Source organism: Schistocerca piceifrons, chromosome 1 (assembly GCF_021461385.2).
Source record: "Schistocerca piceifrons isolate TAMUIC-IGC-003096 chromosome 1, iqSchPice1.1, whole genome shotgun sequence".
Classification (NCBI taxonomy): Eukaryota; Metazoa; Arthropoda; class Insecta; order Orthoptera; family Acrididae; genus Schistocerca; species Schistocerca piceifrons.
The window spans coordinates 165,421,652-165,437,910 of NC_060138.1; the positions used below are offsets into that span (position 1 = coordinate 165,421,652).

Sequence of the window (16,259 nt, forward strand, 5' to 3'; positions counted from 1 at the left end):
AACTTCTCAATTAAGTCTTATTTTAGCCTCTTATCTATACTACCATATAAAGACAAGTTATTGCTTAACGTCGTTACCAAAATTCGCATAAAGTTTGATAAGTTGTTACTTTCTATTCAGTTAAAGGAATTTCTAAAAACAACCCTATGCTTTATTACATTCAAACTTTTTTAATTCCTATATTTTCTTCATTTTCCCCATAAGATATACAGTACATAATTGTTAACGTTGATGCACTGCAATTAAAATGACTTTATTTCCACTACTATTCGTTTATTATTATAAATAACAGTTCTGCGACATACATTAATTGATAAACAACTCTGAAGGCTTACCATATACGTATTTACCCACACATTTAAATATTGTGGTAACTGAAGTGTTATTTTGTCCATGCAGGATCTAAAGAACTCTGTGGCTGTTAAGGATTGTTGGTGGGCAATGAAACCAGCCACAAATACTTTTAAAAATGCTTTATTTCAAAGACGTAATCGGTTTTAGACTCTCACGCCCATCTTCAGACGTCTAACGTTTCGTATTACATTGATGTTTTCGTCAGCAGCACGTCGTTTGCTCCAGTGGATGGCGCTTGGTCGTTATGCTTTTCAAGAAAATGTACAGACTGTTGCAGTGCAAACAACATGCATATTCTAAATAAATTACTCTGGCACCCAAACGTTTCAAAACATTCTTCACCTTAGTCTTACCTTCAGATACGTCCTTTATATTCGATGTTGCTGTTTTCAATATTAAGAGTCGAAACTGCGTGAAGTATTGGTGTGTGAGACAATTAATTAATTAATCAGTTACTTGTTAATAATGCCAGATATAGAGGCTACATCCAAGGAAATACTGTACGAATACTTTTACCTGAATAAGCGTTCATTAGACTGTTCTCTATTTATTTAATTTTAATTTGAACTTCTTAATCTTCCCTGCTTTAAGTAGTCTTCCGGCTTTCCTCTGTACACACAATTCTCTATGTACATAAATGAGGTATGTATTACTCTTCGGCTATTATACACTATGCGTACATAGCGCAGTTTTCCACGGTCAACAACATGGAACATCTCTGGTCCTATCGATCACACAAGTGACGTACGTCAGGAGGTGGGCCGCAGGGAAGCATAAGTAGTTCATGTTTGATGGACTACTGCACCTAAACAGAAACATGTATTCTGTGTTGATGACAAAGTGGATATTAAATATCTGAAAGGTAATTATATAAATATTGTGATTTATACAATTAGTGGAACGTTTAGGATTTAAAGATAGTTTTATCACCAACTGGCTGTGAAGTAGTAATTGAGGAAACTGCTAATGTAATTTAACGCCACCTTTTTAGTAGCCGCGGAATAATGTATTTTAGTTAAAAATTTCATGAGCTGATAATTTTTTCACGTCCGTGTGTAATGGCACAGGATTTGTGATCAATAGCAAAGTATGGTCTGGTAACTGGCCACAAATATTGTCACTCAAAACAATACAACAGTGGTTCCATGTTCTCTCAATCGTTTGTTTTTGATAGCGAGCTAATAGGTAGCAAGTGCATTACAGCGAAATGCTCATGTAAACAATATTCTGTAAGATATCACTACATAAACTGATGCTCAGTTAAAAGTAATGTTGTCGGTGGTTTTCGAGCTGTCAGAATTTTTTCTCCTGAGCTTTACCTCATTTATGAAAGCAGGATTGAAATTGTCTTTCCTGGCGTTAATAACATGTTAGTTAAATAGTTTATTCTGAGGGAACTACAGTATGTCACCGGAAAAATGTGCATCATTTTTGTATTAAGTATAGTAGAGTGCCCACGTATCGGCAGCGTTTTCAAGAAAGTACACAAATAACTTATGCAATTGAGGAAGCCTGAGGGCAGGGAATCCGGCTCCACTCTGTGGAGTGTACAAGGTTTCAGCATGTGAGAATGTGTACACTATGTCATGGTATGTATTTACAGAACAACCACCTTAAACAAAAAAATTAATCGTTATGAAGTTTCCCGGCTAGCATGTAAGGACATTGTTGGATTTTGAGGCAGCATCTTCAGCATACTATGCAATATTTATGGTAGTAGTTTCGTTCATCTGTAAGACAGTTTCATCATCAGTAATTTAACTGAAGAGTGGAAATTTTCTTTGACGCTGCATAGGTGGAATATCAGATAAGGAAGAGCATTTTTCCTTGCAGCACTCAATTCATGAATGTTGCCTTTGGTTTCTAAGCAAGTCCATACTGTTAACTGCTTTTCGTGCAACTGAAGAGAGGAATGTGTTTCTTGTGTTATTTGAATTAACTTATTCTGATTTCTGTAGCTTGCACTGTTTCTAGTTTGTCTCAGATTTTAAATCACATCTGATTTATTTATTAAGATCATAATAGATAGTGCAACACTATCAAGGATCATATAGGCCTAAGAAACTTCTGTGACAGAAAATACTGAAGTTAAGTAGAACAAGACACAATATGCTAATTTAGTTTGATGATATTAAGAAGGGATACATGTTTGTACATTTGAAAATGAAAACGAAAAATGTTTGGCAAAACTTGAATATAAAACATTTGTAAGCGTATATTGTAGTACCGTCATTGTTTTATTTTATAATCGAAACATTCAGAAAGGAATAACATCAGATAGTCCTTCAAAGTTACAAGCTTGTTATTCAGATTTCTACCAGGCAAAAAATTAGGAAGATAAATCAGTCAGTCAGGTTTTTTTCCAAGAAGTTTATAATCAGTTGTCTTCCTGAAACATTTGTTTCTAAATTAATAAACATATGCACAACTCTTGCATCATAATCTGTCTGCTGATATCATGGTACAGTTATACTATGGCTTTATGGTGTGTAATGAAATATGTTAGAATAATTACCATATTTCATGGAACTGTATTTTGTTTGGAAAATGTGTTGCACAGCTGCAGTCAAGTTGCCCAATTTTTGCTGCACTGAATTAGTGCAGTAGTTAGTTTTAAACACTTAATGCAAATGCCAGGATGGTTAATTTGAAAAGCACCTGGTGGATTTATTTCCACAACCTTAGCAAGTGCTCAGTCTGAATGTTGAGAGGAGACATTAAAATCTAATCTTTCTTGCTTTCTACTTAATGTTAATTGTGATCCATTCAGCAGGCCGTTTGTCACTGCTCCCTCACTGACAGTGCCACTTTTGTCTTCAGTAGTTGTAGCATGTTATCAGAGTTCTACTTTCAGTTGTTCATTTGCACACACAATTTTAACGTCCTAGCAAATGGCATTTTTATTCTCATGTTCATGAAAACCAGCTGTTGCTATTGGGAAGCTTATTGCTTTATTGTGCTATAGTAGTGTGTTCACTCCTGCCCCCAAGAACATTTGATTACATTTTGAGCAATTCAATGAAGTGAATATGGTTGGGAAAAGAATAGTCCTAGATAAATAACTTTCTGATAATTGCATGGAGAATCATGAGAGGCTTCGTACTAAAGTCAACATATAGCTAATCCAACTCAACCTTGAGAGTCAGATTTTTCATACCATTAACTGGACGGTATGGAGCTTGCAACCGTAGAGGTTGTAGCTTCTGCAGGCTTCAACAACCAGTTACTTCTAATGATGGAGGAAGATAGATCAGATGATGTTGAAGAATTATAACTTCCCTATGCTGTGAACACATTGTTTTCCACCAACATATCATGCTATGGTAACTTAGTTTTTGAATGAAACACTTCCTCAGCAAAGCACTGGTTGGATGGTAACTTAGGACTTAGCTTCCAGTATTTACTGTTTCGTGCATATTCCTTCCAGCCAGCAGTTTAGAATGCAACTCTTACATCTTATGGTTGAAAAATAGTTTCTGGTTACAAGAGTTCGTGTACTTTAGACAGTATTTCTAAATGTTGTCTTCAGTATAATATGTGGTATATTTCATAATTTGTCATTATGGATATTAATGAGTATGAGTAAAAAATATCCTTGGTTGCTCCTTGACTGTCTGTGCTTATTGCTGTTTAGAACAAGAAACAAATTATTATACAGAAGTATTTGCAGCCTTTAAAACACTGCAGTGAATGAAAAGTCACTGTAACAAATAATTTCTGATTGGCAATGACCCAAAAATTAGTGCAACAAATTTGGTAACAATGATTCAAAATGTCAAAGATACTATGCAAAGAAAATGCGCAGCAAATGTTGCTTGTAGAGGTGATAAATTGTGTTGCACCATCTTTCAGTAAGCTGTCATCCCACTTTCAAGTAGAACAGTCGCGATAAGTGGGAAAAAATGAGGGACTGGAAGTAGGAAACCAGAAGCCTCAGTAAGTCAAATCAATGGGGTCATCATGAATCTGTCAGAAGCTGTGGATGGAATTGAGGCTTACTAGGCTTAGAACATTGCCTGATAGCTCACTGCTCCCTCATCTGGTTAAATGATCACTGACTGTTTGAGAGTTGTGGAGTACTACTAAAAGTACAACATGTTTTAAGCTGATGTGTTTTATTTGCTCAAAAAAGGCTACCACAGTTTATCTGGAGATGGCCCATGTATTTTAAATTAGTGTGGGACAAGTGTAGCATGTATTTTAAAGATTTGTGAAATGTCAGCTTATTCCTAAAATTGTAGGATGATTTTTTAAAATATATTCTGAGAATGACTGGCTCTTTCTATGCTTTTTCTTTTTTGTGACACTACTGAATATATTGGGATTGAAATGCTTTAGACCTGTTCCTGTTAATACAAATATTATGTAGACCCATCCTGAAAACTGTGGAAAATTTTAATGTGTCAAAAATTGTGAATTTTTTTTATGCTGATTAGACAAATATGTCTCCATTATAATTTTTAATTTTTAAAATAGTTTTGATTTTGCTGTCCTATGTTATCTGTTGCAACTCGTAACATCACTCTCCATTGCAGTTAGCTTTCTCGTAATGAAAGGAAATACTGTGGATTGACTTCAACCTCTGACAGTTATAGAGCTGTCAGTAATGACATTGTTAGCTTCATTCTCCCTCAGATTTGGGGGGGTGGGGGTAGGTTCTTGGTCTGGTAGTTCCCACCCAAGCAGATGACCTACCTGCCCTCATAGATGATGAAATTTACATCACTAAATCAGCAAGCTCATTTTCAATGAGAGCACTGATGACCATGCTGTTGCAAGTTATAATTCCAAAATAACATTCTAGTCTTGTAAAAGGTGAGTCTTTCTCATACTGGGATTCTGAGTGATCTACCTTTCCTATTTAATCTTGCCCAACGCATCCCCTCTCCGCTCTTGGCATTATTGAGATTTCCCTTGAGGGTGAATATTATCCTTTGACGCAGATACTCATTTGTTATAGATGAAAATTAAGCACATTGATTAAAATAATCACAAAGGCAGAAATGCAGAAGCATCCGATTCCACCCATCTGCTTTGACCCATAACGTCACAAATATGGTGGAAACGAGCATACACTACGACTCCAATATGGCACTTATGGCGTCATTACGTAAACATGACCACAAACACGAAAATACAATGAAAAACCAACACACACACACACACACACACACACACACACACACACACACACACACACACACACACACACTCTCCACAAAAAACCTAATGAAACTAACGGGACAAGCGTGGGAAATTGGGGGTTTTTGAGTGGGGACAAAGTAAATATAAACAAATTTAGACACACATGGCCAAACCAAACCACACAAAACAACGAAAAAAACTGACAACACAAAACTCCCCAAATGCCACTAAACAATCCTATATAGCTCAACAGCAACTCTCGATACCAGAACAGCCACAACCACACCCACACTTGGATGCAGTTAGGATCTGAGCTGTCCCACACACATTGTATGGGTAACAGATCTAGGGATCTTGCTGGCCACAGAAGTGCGTCAACATCACACAGACATTCATAGAGACTTGTGTTGTGGATAAACATTGTCCTGTTGAAAAGTGTCTCCATAATACTTTCACACAGGAGGTAATACATGAGGATACAAGGTGTCTATGATGTTTCGCCATGTTTACCAACGGTCGTCATCTGGGGTAGTGCAGAACTGTGATTCAGCATTGAGCACAACACAATGCAATACCATTCATGAGCAGACTGTACTTACCGATCACTGCACAACTCCAAACATAGCTGTTTGTGTCCTTTTAGCAGCAGCTACGCATGGGGTGGCAATTCCCTAGTTCAGCTGCTGCTAGTCTCCTACCATTGGTGTGGCATGACACACTGTTGCAGTGTGTCCATACCTTGTTCATGGATGGCAGGAGCAGATGTGAAGGGGTTATGGTGTGCTTGGTGAACATAATGGCGATCCTCCCTTGGGATGGTCAGATGTGATTGACGGAAACCTTGGCGACAAGTATGCCTGCATTCTCAAGCAGCCCAACATTGGGCCACTGTCGCATACTGTACGACTCAGCCTCACTGTTGAGGTATAGGGTCATGCAATAGTGGGAAGAAGAGTGGCTAGAAGTGATAGACAATAAGTTGCAGCTCACAAAACTGATTACTTGGCCATGGCATCTTGTTTCATACAGAATCAATAATATTGTTATCATTTATGATCATTGAAGTTAGTTCCTCATTGTTAACAACTGCCCAGTGACCTTATAGATAAATATTGCACTGCAGAATATTATGTGCAGACTGGATGCCACTGCTGTTGAAACCAATGTTATTACATTCTTCATCCTCTAAGAAGGACAAGATTGAGTACAATGCTGGCAGATACGACCCTAAATCATTTCCCTGCCGCACTACACCGTGGGAGGAACGTAGGGCTACAGAAAGAAGAGTCATATTTGCCTCGGTATTTAGTCTGTAGCAGAATGGACAGGGACTTGTTTCTACCTATTAAGCCTCAATTTTTTGTTGAACATCTTGAGGTTAAATTTGGAGAAGTGACAGCACTGTCCTAGATGAGAAGCGGTCCAGTCTTGATTTAGACAGCATCCCCAGCCCAATCCCAGGTGTTACTCAGTTGTGACTGGCTGGGTGATATCCCTGTTTCTGTCACTCCCCATAAAAACCTCAACATGGTCCAGGGGATTATTTTTCATCACGACCTCCTCTTGCAGTCTGGCGATGAGCTCCGCAACTATCTAGAATGATGGGGTGTTCATTTCATCCAGCACGTTTACAGGGGACCCAAAGACAACTGGGGGTTGCTACCGGTGCCTTCATCTTGGCCTGTGAGGGTGATTCATTGCCTGAAAAGGTCAGGGTGATGGTTTACCACTGTGGCGTTAAACCATACGCCCCTCCCCCTATGCAGTGCTTTAAGTGCTGGAAATTTGGGCACATTTCTTCCCACTGCACTCCCAACGCAACATGTCAAGACTGTGGACATCCACTGCATCCAGACACTCCCTGTGTGCCTCCTCCCACTTGTATCAGCTGTGTAGAGCAGCACTCCCCCTCCTCGCCAGACTGCACAGTAATCCAAAAGGAGCAGAAAATCATGGAGTACAAGATCCTGGACTGGTTGACTTACCAAGAGGCCAAATGTTAATTTGAACAATTTCACCCCATTCGGTAGACATCCACATACACTGCAGCTACATTACCATTGCCATCACACATCACAAGTACCAGTCATACCACACACTGTGCCATGAACAGTGGGCCCTCCGGGCCTCCAGAATACATCTGCCCCCTTGGTGATAGGGGGAAAATCTCCTTCCATTGCTCCCAAAGTACCTACTTCGGGAGCAAGGCCCCCCCCCCCCCCTGCCCCAATGCAGGGGGACATTGGTCCCCTCCCCCCAGCCAGAGAAGCAACAACCTTTTTCCAGCTCCTCTTGGGCAGAAGTTTTCCCTTGGGACCCTCTCTCCCAAGGTTTCCACTAATGACACAGTGGACACTGCTGGACAAAGAACTTCACGGTCTTTCTCCGTGCCTGAACCTACTTCAGGGAAGTCCTCCCATCAAGCTCCTAAAGAGAAGCGAGAGGGCAAGCAAACAATGAAGTTTGCTAAGAAAAAGGACCCTCCAATGGCCCTAACACCACCACTCCCTACCAATTCTGCACCTGTGGATGAGGTGGCAAGCTCAGTGTCCCTTGAGGACCTGGATCTCACTGATGCCTCATCCACAATAGGAATGGATACAAATACTCAGTCATTGGGAGCAGGTGACCCAGAGGTGTAACCTGCCTCCTTGCATGCTTCATGCCTTCCCAGCCTCATGGTAACGTCATCCGCCAGTGGAATTGCTGCGGGTTTTTTTTTTTCACCACCTGGCTGAGCTATGGCAACTTTTAAGCTTTACACCTGCTTTCTGCATTGCCCTCCAGGAAACCTTGTTCCTGGCAGTGCGGACCCCTGCCCTTCACGGCTATAGGGGTTATTACAAGAACCATTGCGAATATAATTGAATATAATAGTGTCAGGTGGAGTTTGTGTCCTGAACTCAGTATGCAGTAAACCTGTTCCCCTTCAAAGCCCTCTTGATGCTATGCCTGTCAGGATAAGGACGCTGCAGAAATAACTGTCTGCAACATATATCTTCCTCCAGATGGTGCAGTACCCCTGAACACATTGACTGCCCTCATTCATCAATTCTTCCTAGTTTTGGGGGATTTTAACACTCATAACCCCTTGTGGGGTGGCACTGTGCTTATTTGCCAAGGTATAGAAACTTTCCTGTCTCAACTCGACCTCTGCCTCTTAAATACTGGGGCCCCCACACATTTCAGTGTGGCTTATGGCACTTACTCGACCATTGATTTATCCCTCTGCAGCCCAGGACTTCTCGAATCTGTCCACTGGAGAGCCCACGATGACTTGTGTGGTAGTGACCACTGTCCCATCTTCCTGTCACTCCCCCAGCACCATTCCCCTTGACGTCTGCCAAGATGGGCTTTAAACAAGGCAGCATGGGAAGCTTTCACCTCTGCTGTCACCGTTGAATCTCCCCCACATGGTACCAGCAATTTGGTAGTTCAGCAGCTCACTAGAATGATTGTTTCTGTGGCAGAAAACACAGTACCTTGCTGGTCACCAGAAATTGCTGAGGCCATTAAAGATAGCTCTGCTGTGACACAAGCGGCACCCTTCCCTAGAGCACCTAATAGCTTTTAAATGGCTCTGTGCCCGCGTTCACCAGCTTGTAAAAAGACAGAAACAGGCGTGTTGGGAGAGGTACGTCTCGACCATTGAGTGCCATACTTCACCTTCCAAAGTCTGGACGAAGATCGATGTGTTTGTTGGTACCAGACCCCGACAGGTGTTAATGGCGTTAACATCAATGGTGTGTTATCTAGTGATGCAAATGTAGTTGCCGATGACTTTACTGAGCTCTGTGCTCGAGCCTCCGCATCAGAGAATTATCCCCCAGTATTTTGCACTCTCAAACGGCGGATGGAAAGGAAAGCATACAGAGTGGTAGCTCCTCAGCAGCCTTGCACATTGTCCTGGCACAGCTTCTGGGCCAGATCGGATCCACAGTCAGATGATCAAACATCTCTCGTCTGACTACAAGCGATATCTCATCATGATCTTCAACTGGATCTGGTGCGATGGCTTCTTTCCATCGCGCTGATGGGAGAGCACCATCATTCCAGTGCCCAAACGTGGTAAAAACCCATTTGATGTGGATAGCTATCAGCCCAACAGCCTCACCAATGATCTTTGTAAGCTCTTAGAATGTATGGTAAGTCGGCTGTTGTATTGGGTCTTGGACTCACTTGGCCTACTAGCTTCATGCCGGGGCATTTTCTGCCAGGGTTGCTCTACCATTGATAATCTAGTTTCCCCTCATGTCTGCCATCTGTACAGCCTTTTCCAGATGTCTTTTTTGATTTACGAAAATTTTACGACATGACCTGGCGACATCAAATCCTTGCCGCATTAGATGAGTGGGGTCTCTGGAACCCGCTCTCGATTTTTATCTAAAACTTCCTGTCACTCCATACTTTCCATTCCAAGTTGGTGCCTGCCATAGTTCCTTCCATATCCAGGAGAATGGTGGTCCCGGAGGGCTGTGTATTGAGTGTATCTCTTTTTAGGGGCCGTTAACAGTCTAGCAGCAGCTGTCAGGGCGTTGGTCTCACCTTCTCTGTACGCAGACGACTTCGGCATTTCATACCGCTCCTCCAGTACTGATGTTTTGCCGAGCGGCACCTACAGGGAGCCATCCACAAGGTGCAGTCATGGGCTGTAGCCCACGACTTCCAGTTTTCAACCGCAAAGTCATGTGTTTTGCACTTCCGTCGGTGTCATACCGTTCATCTGGAACCAGAACTTTACCTTAATGATGATCCAATCATTGTAGTGGAGGCATATTGATTCTTAGGAATGGTGTTTGACATCCCATTGATGTGACTTCCTCGTCTTTGTGGCAGCACCTCAGTGCCCTCCGCTGCCTGAGCAACACCAACTGGGGTGCAGATTGCTCTACATTGCTGCAGCTGTACAGAGCCCTTGTTCAACCCCACCTTGACTGCGGGAGTTTGGTTTATGGTTCGGTGGCACCCTCAGCATTGTGTTTACTCGACCCAGTGCACCACTGTGGCATTTGACTGGCAACAGGAGCTTTTAGGATGAGTCTGGTGCCAGTGTCCTGGTGGAGGCCGGAGTCTCCATTGGAGGTTAGGCGTGCACTACAGCTCACCAGTTATGTTGCACACATTCATAGTTCTCCTAAGCATCTGAATTACCGTCTCCTTTTCCTATCTGCGGCGTTTCATCTCCTGCATTAGAGGCCCAGGTCAGGGCCTAAGATTGCAGTTCGCGTCCGATCTCTCTTTTTCTGGAGTCCTTGCACTTACCACCTATACTCGAGGTACATTCACATATACCTCCATAGTGTACACCTAGGCCGAAGCTTCACCTGGACCTTTCGTATGGTCCTAAAGACTCAGTTAACCCCGCAGCTCCCTGCTGTCAGTTCCTCTTGATTCTTGACATGTACTGGGACCATAAAGTGGTTTGTACTGATAGTTCGATTGCTGAAGATCACGTTGGCTTCATATATGTTTGTGGAGGACATATTGAACAGCACTCCTTGCTAGATGGCTGCAGTGTTTTCACTGCAGAGCTGGCATCCATTTCTTGTGCTCTTGAGCACATCCGCTCATGCTCTGGCGAATCAGTTTCTTCTCTGTACTGACTCCTTGAGCAGCCTACAAGCTATCAACCAGTGCTATCCCGCTATCCTTTGGTAGCGATCATCCAGGAGTCCATCTATGCTCTGGAATGGTCCAATCGTTCCTTGGTATTTGTGTGGGCCCCAGGCCATGTCAGAATCTCAGGAAATCAACTTACTGACAGGCTGGCCAAACAGGCTACACGGAAGCCGCTTCTGGAGATCAGCTTCGTTGTAACTGACCTGCCACCATTATTACTGCGCAAGGTTTTTCAGCTTTGGGAGACGGAATGGCATAATCTCAGTATACACAACAAACTGTGTACCCTTAAGGAGACTATGAATGTGTGGATGACCTCCATGCAGGCCTGTCGCAAGGACTCTGTGGTTCTCTGCTGGCCATACGTGGTTAACACTTGGATAACTCCTCCGTCACAAGGACCCACCTCGGTATCACTGTGGCTCACATATGACTGTCGTCCACATCTGGACTGCCCACTTTTAGCCACTCCTCTGCGGCGGACCTTTAACCTTCCCAGCGCCCTACCATCAGTGTTTGGTGACAGTACCTCAACAGCAGATTTAGTTTTACGGGGAGAGGGGGGGGGGTCATTTATCGTACCATTTAAGGATGGGCCCGTTTATTAGTGTGATCAGCCAGCCCAGACCATATGCTCTATGATTTTTGATACCTTCTTCTGCTTTTTCTTGTGGTGTATGTTTTCCTTGTTTTGTGTTCATTCCATTCATTTTCTTTTTTGTTGTGGTGTTGGGTGTTTTTGTACCTTGAGTCTTGATTGCACCAGGAAAAAGGGACTGATGACCCTGTAGTTTGGTCCCTTTATACTCCATACCAACCATCCAGCCTTTTTTTGTGCTAGTGATCACTTCCCAATTATATTGTATGTTACAAACTGAAGACCTGACCAATTTTTACAAAGTTGGTCTCTTAGACAATCTAACTGCCATGACTATCCCTCCAAAGATGCAAGTGCTGTGATTGTTTGCACTACAGATGTAACACTGCCATTTTCTTGTGGCCCTCCTCAATGGAAGCTCAGACCACAGTGGTCAAAAAAACTAGCTGACACCATTAAGAAATGTAGAAAAGGAAGGTGGGTTAGTGTCAAACATCCTGTCGACATCGAGGTTATTAGAGGCAGTAGAAGCACAGAATGGGGAAGGATAGGAAAGAAATTGGCCATGTACTAGCAAAGGAACCGTCCAGGCTTTCACCTGAAGCTAATTAGGGAAATTGTGCAAGATTGAAATATAATAATGAGACAGGGATTATAACCACTAGCCTTCAGGGAAGTCCAGTGACTAACCATGGTTTCACAATCCTTGATCTCTAATATAGAACACTGCATCAGCACCAGAAACACCTTTTCTCTATGTGTAATTTGTCAATGTTGGTGAAGGGATTGTTTTTAATTAGAAATGAAAAAAAGGTTGTTGGGGACAGTATCATCTATGATCATCATCTCCTTGTTGGGAACAGCGTCATCTATGAGGATCATCTCCTAGCCTCCCCCCTCCCTGCCCTCCAATATGGGCTAAGATTCGACCCATTTGTTGTCACTATCTACCCACACATATCACTGACATATCTGTTAATGGAGACATTAGCATCACTCAGTGGATATTGTTGAATTTTATGCAGAAATGCAGTAGCATTCTACTTTTAAAAACCACTTGTGCTTGCTAGAATGCAACACTTTATCAGTCTGCCCCCAATAAGTGGAAAATTAAATTTCCCTTAAAATGAATGGAAACTCAACATTGTTTAGATTTCTGCCGGTATGCATCCCCCAAGATCTGAAAAAAAATGTTTATTTAGTTGCTACACTATTTCAGCAATAACAGTAAAAATGATATCATACAGATTTTTAATTCAGTATGGCAAGAAGAGGAATTACCTTTTGACTGGCTGAGAGCATTACAGTACTCATATTGAAACTGATGAAATGTGATAATTGCAGACCAATTTGTTGGACAGCTAATTTAAGGAAATTGTTGGTAATAATGTTTAGTATACCAATTTGTTGGTATTTGATGTCCAAGAGACATGAAAATGAAATAGACAATTTGAAGAAACCACCATCCTTTATTAACTCCACAAATGAGGGTTTTTGAGAATTTCAGTCCTGCTGCTTGTTGGAGTCAAAGATGCCTGCGTAGGCTGCTATAGGCTGATTATCGTGTTCTTGGACTTAGAAAATGCATGTAATGCTACATGTTTATTATATTTTTTCCACATAATGAAAATGAATGATTTAGGTTTTCTGTGATTTCTTTAGGTTGCTTACGGCAGATGCTGGCATGATTGCTTTGAGAAAGACACAGCTGATTTCCTTCCCCATTCCTCCCTAATTTGAGCTTGTCCTCCATCACTAACTACCTTGTTATCTAGGAGACATTAAACTGTTATCTCCCCTCCCCCCTGGTGAATTTTGGATACAAATAAGAGTGGACAATTGTTTGTGTGATTAACTGCAACGTCATATGAACTGAGACCCTAATTAAAAAAAATATCTCCTGTTCACAGTAGAGATACTTGTGCCACTCCACTATATGCTGCATGTTTACTGCTAAAGTTTTTGTAATGTACTGCTTACAGCTCTGCTTTTAGGAAAGAAAGAGACTGAGGCATAGCCAAGAAGCTTAAACAGCTACTTCATAAGAAACTATATATTAAAAAATTATTGTATATACATAAATATCAAGTGGCAACAGAAATTCAGACTAAAATGTGGGTAACTTGAGTGAACAAGGGGGATTAGAATGGACTTCATGGAGTCTGACTGCCCTTTAAACTCTTCAAATAATTCTGTTGTCTTTCAGAAGCAGAAAAATGAAAATTATGTGGAGAGTATTCTGATTGATTCATTTAATTTCATTTTAAAATTTTATTTTTCAGCAAATAGAAGATATATGTTCACAAACTTAAATATTATCATTTATATATATATGATATGGTTATAATAGAGGGAAACATTCCACGTAGGAAAAATATATCTAAAAACAAAGATGATGTGACTTACCAAATGAAAGTGCTGGCAGGTCGACAGACACACAAACATACACACAAAATTCAAGCTTTCGCAACAAACTGTTGCCTCATCAGGAAAGAGGGAAGGAGAGGGAAAGACGAAAGGATGTGGGTTTTAAGGGAGAGGGTAAGGAGTCATTCCAATCCCGGGAGCGGAAAGACTTACCTTAGGGGGCAAAAAGGACGGGTATACACTCACACACACACACACACACACACACATATCCATCCACACATATCCATCCACACATATCCATCCACACATATCCATCCACACATATCCATCCACACATATCCATCCACACATATCCATCCACACATATCCATCCACACATATCCATCCACACATATCCATCCACACATATCCATCCACACATATACAGACACAAGCAGACATATTTAAAGACAAAGAGTTTGGGCAGAGATGTCAGTTGAGGCGGAAGTGCAGAGGCAAAGATGATGTTGAATGACAGGTGAGGTATGAGTGGCGGCAACTTGTAATTAGCGGAGATTGAGGCCTGGTGGGTAACAGGAAGAGAGGATATATTGAAGAGCAAGTTCCCATCTCCGGAGTTCGGATAGGTTGGTGTTGGTGGGAAGTATCCAGATAACCCTGACGGTGTAACACTGTGCCAAGATGTGCTGGCCGTGCACCAAGGCATGTTTAGCCACAGGGTGATCCTCATTACCAACAAACACTGTCTGCCTGTGTCCATTCATGCGAATGGACAGTTTGTTGCTGGTCATTCCCACATAGAATGCATCACAGTGTAGGCAGGTCAGTTGGTAAATCACGTGGGTGCTTTCACATGTGGCTCTGCCTTTGATCGTGTACACCTTCTGGGTTACAGGACTGGAGTAGGTGGTGGTGGGAGGGTGCATGGGACATGTTTTACACCGGGGGCGGTTACAAGGATAGGAGCCAGAGGGTAGGGAAGGTGGTTTGGGGATTTCATAGGGATGAACTAACGGGTTACGAAGGTTAGGTGGACGGCGGAAAGACACTCTTGGTGGAGTGGGGAGGATTTCATGAAGGATGGATCTCATTTCAGGGCAGGATTTGAGGAAGTCGTATCCCTGCTGGAGAGCCACATTCAGAGTCTGGTCCAGTCCCGGAAAGTATCCTGTCACAAGTGGGGCACTTTTGTGGTTCTTCTGTGGGGGATTCTGGGTTTGGGGTGATGAGAAAGTGGCTCTGGTTATTTGCTTCTGTAACAGGTCGGGAGGGTAGTTGCGGGATGCGAAAGCTGTTGTCAGGTTGTTGGTGTAATGGTTCAGGGATTCCGGACTGGAGCAGATTCGTTTGCCACGAAGACATAGGCTGTAGGGAAGGGACCGTTTGTTGTGGAATGGGTGGCAGCTGTCATAATGGAGGCACTGTTGCTTGTTGGTGGGTTTGATGTGGACGGACGTGTGAAGCTGGCCATTGGACAGGTGGAGGTCAACGTCAAGGAAAGTGGCATGGGATTTGGAGTAGGACCAGGTGAATCTGATGGAACCAAAGGAGTTGAGGTTGGAGAGGAAATTCTGGAGTTCTTCTTCACTGTGAGTCCAGATCATGAAGATGTCATCGATAAATCTGTACCAAACTTTGGGTTGGCAGGCCTGGGTAACCAAGAAGGCTTCCTGTAAGCGACCCATGAATAGGTTGGCGTACGAGGGGGCCATCCTGGTACCCATGGCTGTTCCCTTTAATTGTTGGTATGTCTGGCCTTCAAAAGTGAAGAAGTTGTGGGTCAGGATGAAGCTGGCTAAGGTGATGAGGAAAGAGGTTTTGGGTAGGGTGGCAGGTGATCGGCGTGAAAGGAAATGCTCCATCGCAGCGAGGTCCTGGACGTGCGGAATATTTGTGTATAAGGAAGTGGCATCAATGGTTACAAGGATGGTTTACGGGGGTAACACATTGGGTAAGGATTCCAGGCGTTTGAGAAAGTGGTTGGTGTCTTTGATGAAGGATGGGAGACTGCATGTAATGGGTTGAAGATGTTGATCAACGTAGGCAGAGATACGTTCTGTGGGGGCTTGGTAACCAGCTACAATGGGGCGGCCGGGGTGATTGGGTTTGTGGATTTTAGGAAGAAGGTAGAAGGTAGGGGTGTTGGGTGTCGGTGGGGTCAGGAGGTTGATGG

The 16,259-nt window shown here is 42.5% G+C and overlaps 1 protein-coding gene across 1 annotated transcript in view; it reads left to right on the top strand.

Annotated features, from left to right (window-relative positions):
• The first annotated feature begins 1,084 nt into the window (after window positions 1-1,084).
• The window catches only part of LOC124795878, a 363,347-nt gene continuing 348,172 nt past the window's right edge, over window positions 1,085-16,259 (top strand). The window contains 1 exon segment of the mRNA XM_047259992.1: window positions 1,085-1,216. The gene's annotated coding sequence lies outside the window, so the exon portion shown is untranslated.